The sequence below is a fragment of the Babylonia areolata genome, chromosome 6 (assembly GCF_041734735.1).
Source record: "Babylonia areolata isolate BAREFJ2019XMU chromosome 6, ASM4173473v1, whole genome shotgun sequence".
NCBI lineage: Eukaryota > Metazoa > Mollusca > Gastropoda > Neogastropoda > Buccinidae > Babylonia > Babylonia areolata.
In genome coordinates this window covers 3,821,486-3,831,485 of record NC_134881.1, presented here as the reverse complement: position 1 = coordinate 3,831,485, position 10,000 = coordinate 3,821,486, and the positions used below count along the sequence as shown (strand labels likewise).

The 10,000-nt window shown below is 46.1% G+C and overlaps 1 protein-coding gene across 1 annotated transcript in view; it reads left to right on the top strand.

Annotated features, from left to right (window-relative positions):
* LOC143283244 (ATP-dependent RNA helicase DHX33-like) overlaps window positions 1–10,000 on the top strand; it is a 77,446-nt gene that overhangs the window by 51,979 nt on the left and 15,467 nt on the right. The window lies entirely within an intron of this gene.

Here is a 10,000-nt window from a genome sequence, read left to right as displayed (position 1 = left end):
AAGCAAGATAGTACATGGATGAGCAAGTAAATATGTCCAAAAAACCGATCATCAAAAGACTTGATTGATTCAAAATGAAGAACCTCCTCCCTCCTCAGTCTCATACTTTTTATCACAGTTTCTCACGTCGTCTTTCACGTCCAAACAGTTGAGGGTTGTTACTGAAAATGGGTCTGTGTGTGAGTGTTGGGTTGACATAATGCAACACGTCCAAACAGTTGAGGGTTGTTACTGAAAATGGGTCTGTGTGTGAGTGTTGACATGATGCAACACGTCCAAACAGTTGAGGGTAGTTACTGAAAATGGGTCTGTGTGTGAGTGTTGGGTTGACATGATGCAACACGTCCAAACAGTTGAGGGTAGTTACTGAAAATGGGTCTGTGTGTGAGTGTTGGGTTGACATGATGCACCACGTCCAAACAGTTGAGGGTAGTTACTGAAAATGGGTCTGTGTGTGAGTGTTGTTGACATGATGCAACACCGACGTCCAAACAGTTGAGGGTTGTTACTGAAAATGGGTCTGTGTGTGAGTGTTGGGTTGACATGATGCACCACGTCCAAACAGTTGAGGGTAGTTACTGAAAATGGGTCTGTGTGTGAGTGTTGTGTTGACATGATGCAACACGTCCAAACAGTTGAGGGTAGTTACTGAAAATGGGTCTGTGTGTGAGTGTTGTGTTGACATGATGCAACACGTCCAAACAGTTGAGGGTAGTTACTGAAAATGGGTCTGTGTGTGAGTGTTGTGTTGACATAATGCAACACCGACGTCCAAACGGTTGAGGGTAGTTACTGAAAATGGGTCTGTGTGTGAGTGTTGTGTTGACATAATGCAACACCGACGTCCAAACGGTTGAGGGTAGTTACTGAAAATGGGTCTGTGTGTGAGTGTTGGGTTGACATGATGCAACACGTCCAAACAGTTGAGGGTAGTTACTGAAAATGGGTCTGTGTGTGAGTGTTGGGTTGACATGATGCAACACGTCCAAACAGTTGAGGGTAGTTACTGAAAATGGGTCTGTGTGTGAGTGTTGACATGATGCAACACATCCAAACAGTTGAGGGTAGTTACTGAAAATGGGTCTGTGTGTGAGTGTTGACATGATGCAACACGTCCAAACAGTTGAGGGTAGTTACTGAAAATGGGTCTGTGTGTGAGTGTTGTGTTGACATGATGAAACACGTCCAAACAGTTGAGGGTAGTTACTGAAAATGGGTCTGTGTGTGAGTGTTGACATGATGCAACACGTCCAAACAGTTGAGGGTAGTTACTGAAAATGGGTCTGTGTGTGAGTGTTGTGTTGACATAATGCAACACCGACGTCCAAACGGTTGAGGGTAGTTACTGAAAATGGGTCTGTGTGTGAGTGTTGTGTTGACATAATGCAACACGTCCAAACAGTTGAGGGTAGTTACTGAAAATGGGTCTGTGTGTGAGTGTTGGGTTGACATGATGCAACACGTCCAAACAGTTGAGGGTAGTTACTGAAAATGGGTCTGTGTGTGAGTGTTGACATGATGCAACACGTCCAAACAGTTGAGGGTAGTTACTGAAAATGGGTCTGTGTGTGAGTGTTGACATGATGCAACACGTCCAAACAGTTGAGGGTAGTTACTGAAAATGGGTCTGTGTGTGAGTGTTGTGTTGACATAATGCAACACCGACGTCCAAACGGTTGAGGGTAGTTACTGAAAATGGGTCTGTGTGTGAGTGTTGGGTTGACATGATGCAACACGTCCAAACAGTTGAGGGTTGTTACTGAAAATGGGTCTGTGTGTGAGTGTTGTGTTGACATGCTGCAATACGTCCAAACAGTTGAGGGTAGTTACTGAAAATGGGTCTGTGTGTGAGTGTTGACATGATGCAACACGTCCAAACAGTTGAGGGTAGTTACTGAAAATGGGTCTGTGTGTGAGTGTTGTGTTGACATGATGCAACACGTCCAAACAGTTGAGGGTAGTTACTGAAAATGGGTCTGTGTGTGAGTGTTGTGTTGACATGATGCACCACGTCCAAACAGTTGAGGGTTGTTACTGAAAATGGGTCTGTGTGTGAGTGTTGTGTTGACATAATGCAACACGTCCAAACAGTTGAGGGTTGTTACTGAAAATGGGTCTGTGTGTGAGTGTTGTGTTGACATGATGCAGCACGTCCAAACAGCTGAGGGTAGTTACTGAAAATGGGTCTGTGTGTGAGTGTTGTGTTGACATGATGCAACACGTCCAAACAGTTGAGGGTAGTTACTGAAAATGGGGCTGTGTGTGAGTGTTGTGTTGGCATGATGCACCACGGTGCACGGTTGTTGTTGATGTGTAAGAGATCTGCTTGGGTGCTGAGGCAGGGAGCAAGAGAATCTTCCAACAGAGGCCGCCTTGAACTGTCAGCACGGATGTGGAGTGAAGCGCCCTGTCGATGCCCTGTCGATCTCCCGTGTCCATGTTCTTATCTTGGAGCATTTCTCTCTCTGCCTGTCGGTCTTGTGTTCGTTTATCTGAGTGTATTTTCCCGTCTATCTGGGTGTATTTTCCTGTCTGCGGGTTTTTGGTTATTTTGTTAGGTTGTTTTGGGGGAGAGATAAGCGTATGGGGAAAGGGGTTACTCTGCAAAGGGAATCTAGACAGTCGTACATTCACATGCTTCAACACTAGTGGGGGTTGGGGGGGGCATAGTTTTCCTTGGATGACTCCTCTCCTCATTGGTGTGGCTGTTGCAGCGTCGGTATCGTTCCACATTTTATATCATCTTCTGTTGGTTGGGTCTCTCTTTATCTTCCGTTTCTCTCTCTCTCTCTCGGTCGGTCTGTCTGTCTTTCTCTGTCTGTCTCTCTGCCTGTCACTCTGTCTCTGTCTCTCTCTTTCACTCTCTGTCTGTCTGTCTTTGTCTGTCTGTCTGTCTGTCTTTCTCTGTCTGTCTCTCTGCCTGTCACTCTGTCTCTGTCTCTCTCTTTCTCTCTCTGTCTGTCTGTCTGTCTGTCTCTCTCTCATTGCTATCTGTCTGTCTTTCTGGATGTCTCTCACCAGCTTTTTAAGATTTTTATTTCAGTTGTTCACTGTCATCTTTTATCTCATTGTTTCTTTATTTTTCCTTGTTCATTTCTGCATTGTTGATGGTTTGTGTGTGCCTGTATGTACATGTGTGTGCATCGTTGTGTGTGTGTGTACCTGTATGTACATGTGTGCATCGCTGTGTGTGTGTACCTGTATGTACATGTGTGTGCATTGCTGTGTGTGTGTACCTGTATGTACATGTGTGTGCATCGCTGTGTGTGTGTACCTGTATGTACATGTGTGGATCACTGTGTGTGTGTACCTGTATGTACATGTGTGCGGATCACTGTGTGTGTGTACATGTATGTACATGTGTGGATCGCTGTGTGTGTGTACCTGTATGTACATGTGCGGATCACTGTGTGTGTGTACCTGTATGTACATGTGTGGATCGCTGTGTGTGTGTACCTGTATGTACATGTGTGGATCACTGTGTGTGTGTACCTGTATGTACATGTGCGGATCACTGTGTGTGTGTACCTGTATGTACATGTGCGGATCACTGTGTGTGTGTACCTGTATGTACATGTGTGGATCACTGTGTGTGTGTACCTGTATGTACATGTGTGGATCGCTGTGTGTGTGTACCTGTATGTACATGTGTGTGGATCGCTGTGTGTGTGTACCTGTATGTACATGTGCGGATCACTGTGTGTGTGTACCTGTATGTACATGTGTGTGGATCGCTGTGTGTGTGTACCTGTATGTACATGTGTGGATCGCTGTGTGTGTGTACCTGTATGTACATGTGTGGATCACTGTGTGTGTGTACCTGTATGTACATGTGTGTGCATTGCTGTGTGTGTGTACCTGTATGTACATGTGTGGATCGCTGTGTGTGTGTACCTGTATGTACATGTGTGGATCGCTGTGTGTGTGTACCTGTATGTACATGTGTGCATCGCTGTGTGTGTGTACCTGTATGTACATGTGTGGATCACTGTGTGTGTGTACCTGTATGTACATGTGTGTGCATTGCTGTGTGTGTGTACCTGTATGTACATGTGTGTGCATCGCTGTGTGTGTGTACCTGTATGTACATGTGTGTGCATTGCTGTGTGTGTGTACCTGTATGTACATGTGTGGATCGCTGTGTGTGTGTACCTGTATGTACATGTGTGGATCGCTGTGTGTGTGTACCTGTATGTACATGTGTGGATCGCTGTGTGTGTGTACCTGTATGTACATGTGTGGATCGCTGTGTGTGTGTACCTGTATGTACATGTGTGGATCACTGTGTGTGTGTACCTGTATGTACATGTGTGGATCGCTGTGTGTGTGTACCTGTATGTACATGTGTGTGCATCGCTGTGTGTGTGTACCTGTATGTACATGTGTGGATCGCTGTGTGTGTGTACCTGTATGTACATGTGTGGATCGCTGTGTGTGTGTACCTGTATGTACATGTGTGGATCGCTGTGTGTGTGTACCTGTATGTACATGTGTGGATCGCTGTGTGTGTGTACCTGTATGTACATGTGTGCATCGCTGTGTGTGTGTACCTGTATGTACATGTGTGGATCGCTGTGTGTGTGTACCTGTATGTACATGTGTGGATCACTGTGTGTGTGTACCTGTATGTACATGTGTGGATCGCTGTGTGTGTGTACCTGTATGTACATGTGTGGATCGCTGTGTGTGTGTACCTGTATGTACATGTGTGGATCGCTGTGTGTGTGTACCTGTATGTACATGTGTGGATCGCTGTGTGTGTGTACCTGTATGTACATGTGTGCATCGCTGTGTGTGTGTACCTGTATGTACATGTGTGGATCGCTGTGTGTGTGTACCTGTATGTACATGTGTGTGCATCGCTGTGTGTGTGTACCTGTATGTACATGTGTGTGCATCGCTGTGTGTGTGTACCTGTATGTACATGTGTGGATCACTGTGTGTGTGTACCTGTATGTACATGTGTGGATCACTGTGTGTGTGTACCTGTATGTACATGTGTGGATCACTGTGTGTGTGTACCTGTATGTACATGTGTGGATCACTGTGTGTGTGTACCTGTATGTACATGTGTGGATCACTGTGTGTGTGTACCTGTATGTACATGTGTGGATCACTGTGTGTGTGTACCTGTATGTACATGTGTGTGCATCGCTGTGTGTGTGTACCTGTATGTGCATGTGTGGATCACTGTGTGTGTGTACCTGTATGTACATGTGTGCATCGCTGTGTGTGTGTACCTGTATGTGCATGTGTGCATCGCTGTGTGTGTGTACCTGTATGTACATGTGTGGATCACTGTGTGTGTGTACCTGTATGTACATGTGTGGATCACTGTGTGTGTGTACCTGTATGTACATGTGTGTGCATCGCTGTGTGTGTGTACCTGTATGTGCATGTGTGTGCATCGCTGTGTGTGTGTACCTGTATGTACATGTGTGTGCATCGCTGTGTGTGTGTACCTGTATGTACATGTGTGTGCATCGCTGTGTGTGTGTACCTGTATGTACATGTGTGTGCATCGCTGTGTGTGTGTACCTGTATGTACATGTGTGGATCACTGTGTGTGTGTACCTGTATGTACATGTGTGCATCGCTGTGTGTGTGTACCTGTATGTACATGTGTGCATCGCTGTGTGTGTGTACCTGTATGTACATGTGTGGATCGCTGTGTGTGTGTACCTGTATGTACATGTGTGTGCATCGCTGTGTGTGTGTACCTGTATGTACATGTGTGCATCGCTGTGTTTGTGTACCTGTATGTACATGTGTGTGCATCGCTGTGTGTGTACCTGTATGTACATGTGTGCATCGCTGTGTGTGTGTACCTGTATGTACATGTGTGTGCATCGCTGTGTGTGTACCTGTATGTACATGTGTGTGCATCGCTGTGTGTGTGTACCTGTATGTACATGTGTGCGGATCGCTGTGTGTGTGTACCTGTATGTATATGTGTGTGCATCGCTGTGTGTGTGTACCTGTATGTACATGTGTGGATCACTGTGTGTGTGTACCTGTATGTACATGTGTGTGGATCACTGTGTGTGTGTACCTGTATGTACATGTGTGTGCATTGCTGTGTGTGTGTACCTGTATGTACATGTGTGGATCGCTGTGTGTGTGTACCTGTATGTACATGTGTGTGCATCGCTGTGTGTGTGTACCTGTATGTACATGTGTGCATCACTGTGTGTGTGTACCTGTATGTACATGTGTGGATCGCTGTGTGTGTGTACCTGTATGTACATGTGTGTGGATCGCTGTGTGTGTGTACCTGTATGTACATGTGTGGATCGCTGTGTGTGTGTACCTGTATGTACATGTGTGGATCACTGTGTGTGTGTACCTGTATGTACATGTGTGTGGATCGCTGTGTGTGTGTACCTGTATGTACATGTGTGTGGATCGCTGTGTGTGTGTACCTGTATGTACATGTGTGTGGATCGCTGTGTGTGTGTACCTGTATGTACATGTGTGTGGATCGCTGTGTGTGTGTACCTGTATGTACATGTGTGTGGATCGCTGTGTGTGTGTACCTGTATGTACATGTGTGGATCGCTGTGTGTGTGTACATGTATGTACATGTGTGGATCGCTGTGTGTGTGTACCTGTATGTACATGTGTGGATCACTGTGTGTGTGTACCTGTATGTACATGTGTGCATCGCTGTGTGTGTGTACCTGTATGTACATGTGTGTGGATCGCTGTGTGTGTGTACCTGTATGTACATGTGTGTGGATCACTGTGTGTGTGTACCTGTATGTACATGTGTGGATCGCTGTGTGTGTGTACCTGTATGTACATGTGTGTGGATCGCTGTGTGTGTGTACCTGTATGTACGTGTGTGGATCGCTGTGTGTGTGTACCTGTATGTACATGTGTGGATCGCTGTGTGTGTGTACCTGTATGTACATGTGTGGATCGCTGTGTGTGTGTACCTGTATGTACATGTGTGGATCACTGTGTGTGTGTACCTGTATGTACATGTGTGCATCGCTGTGTGTGTGTACCTGTATGTACATGTGTGTGCATCGCTGTGTGTGTGTACCTGTATGTACATGTGTGGATCGCTGTGTGTGTGTACCTGTATGTACATGTGTGGATCGCTGTGTGTGTGTACCTGTATGTACATGTGTGCATCGCTGTGTGTGTGTACCTGTATGTACATGTGTGTGCATCGTTGTGTGTGTGTACCTGTATGTACATGTGTGCATCGCTGTGTGTGTGTACCTGTATGTACATGTGTGCGGATCGCTGTGTGTGTGTACCTGTATGTACATGTGTGCATCGCTGTGTGTGTGTACCTGTATGTACATGTGTGTGCATCGCTGTGTGTGTGTACCTGTATGTACATGTGTGGATCGCTGTGTGTGTGTACCTGTATGTACAGTGTGTGCATCGCTGTGTGTGTGTACCTGTATGTACATGTGTGGATCGCTGTGTGTGTGTACCTGTATGTACATGTGTGCATCGCTGTGTGTGTGTACCTGTATGTACATGTGTGGATCACTGTGTGTGTGTACCTGTATGTACATGTGTGGATCGCTGTGTGTGTGTACCTGTATGTACATGTGTGGATCACTGTGTGTGTGTACCTGTATGTACATGTGTGTGGATCGCTGTGTGTGTGTACCTGTATGTACATGTGTGGATCGCTGTGTGTGTGTACCTGTATGTACATGTGTGGATCGCTGTGTGTGTGTACCTGTATGTACATGTGTGTGGATCGCTGTGTGTGTGTACCTGTATGTACATGTGTGTGGATCGCTGTGTGTGTGTACCTGTATGTACATGTGTGGATCACTGTGTGTGTGTACCTGTATGTACATGTGTGGATCGCTGTGTGTGTGTACCTGTATGTACATGTGTGGATCACTGTGTGTGTGTACCTGTATGTACATGTGTGGATCACTGTGTGTGTGTACCTGTATGTACATGTGTGGATCGCTGTGTGTGTGTACCTGTATGTACATGTGTGCATCGCTGTGTGTGTGTACCTGTATGTACATGTGTGGATCGCTGTGTGTGTGTACCTGTATGTACATGTGTGCATCGCTGTGTGTGTGTACCTGTATGTACATGTGTGGATCACTGTGTGTGTGTACCTGTATGTACATGTGTGGATCACTGTGTGTGTGTACCTGTATGTACATGTGTGTGGATCGCTGTGTGTGTGTACCTGTATGTACATGTGTGTGCATTGCTGTGTGTGTGTACCTGTATGTACATGTGTGTGCATTGCTGTGTGTGTGTACCTGTATGTACATGTGTGGATCACTGTGTGTGTGTACCTGTATGTACATGTGTGTGCATTGCTGTGTGTGTGTACCTGTATGTACATGTGTGCATCGCTGTGTGTGTGTACCTGTATGTACATGTGTGTGCATCGCTGTGTGTGTGTACCTGTATGTACATGTGTGTGGATCGCTGTGTGTGTGTACCTGTATGTACATGTGTGTGGATCGCTGTGTGTGTGTACCTGTATGTACATGTGTGGATCACTGTGTGTGTGTACCTGTATGTACATGTGTGTGGATCGCTGTGTGTGTGTACCTGTATGTACATGTGTGTGGATCGCTGTGTGTGTGTACCTGTATGTACATGTGTGTGCATTGCTGTGTGTGTGTACCTGTATGTACATGTGTGCGGATCGCTGTGTGTGTGTACCTGTATGTACATGTGTGTGGATCGCTGTGTGTGTGTACCTGTATGTACATGTGTGTGGATCGCTGTGTGTGTGTACCTGTATGTACATGTGTGGATCACTGTGTGTGTGTACCTGTATGTACATGTGTGGATCACTGTGTGTGTGTACCTGTATGTACATGTGTGTGGATCGCTGTGTGTGTGTACCTGTATGTACATGTGTGGATCACTGTGTGTGTGTACCTGTATGTACATGTGTGTGGATCACTGTGTGTGTGTACCTGTATGTACATGTGTGTGGATCGCTGTGTGTGTGTACCTGTATGTACATGTGTGTGGATCACTGTGTGTGTGTACCTGTATGTACATGTGTGTGCATTGCTGTGTGTGTGTACCTGTATGTACATGTGTGGATCGCTGTGTGTGTGTACCTGTATGTACATGTGTGGATCGTTGTGTGTGTGTACCTGTATGTACATGTGTGCGGATCGCTGTGTGTGTGTACCTGTATGTACATGTGTGGATCGCTGTGTGTGTGTACCTGTATGTACATGTGTGTGCATCGCTGTGTGTGTGTACCTGTATGTACATGTGTGGATCGCTGTGTGTGTGTACCTGTATGTACATGTGTGGATCACTGTGTGTGTGTACCTGTATGTACATGTGTGGATCACTGTGTGTGTGTACCTGTATGTACATGTGTGCATCGCTGTGTGTGTGTACCTGTATGTACATGTGTGTGCATCGCTGTGTGTGTGTACCTGTATGTACATGTGTGTGGATCGCTGTGTGTGTGTACCTGTATGTACATGTGTGGATCGCTGTGTGTGTGTACCTGTATGTACATGTGTGTGGATCGCTGTGTGTGTGTACCTGTATGTACATGTGTGTGCATCGCTGTGTGTGTGTACCTGTATGTACATGTGTGGATCACTGTGTGTGTGTACCTGTATGTACATGTGTGGATCGCTGTGTGTGTGTACCTGTATGTACATGTGTGGATCACTGTGTGTGTGTACCTGTATGTACATGTGTGCATCACTGTGTGTGTGTACCTGTATGTACATGTGTGCATCACTGTGTGTGTGTACCTGTATGTACATGTGTGTGGATCGCTGTGTGTGTGTACCTGTATGTACATGTGTGCATCACTGTGTGTGTGTACCTGTATGTACATGTGTGTGGATCGCTGTGTGTGTGTACCTGTATGTACATGTGTGCGGATCGCTGTGTGTGTGTACCTGTATGTACATGTGTGGATCACTGTGTGTGTGTACCTGTATGTACATGTGTGGATCACTGTGTGTGTGTACCTGTATGTACATGTGTGTGCATCGCTGTGTGTGTGTACCTG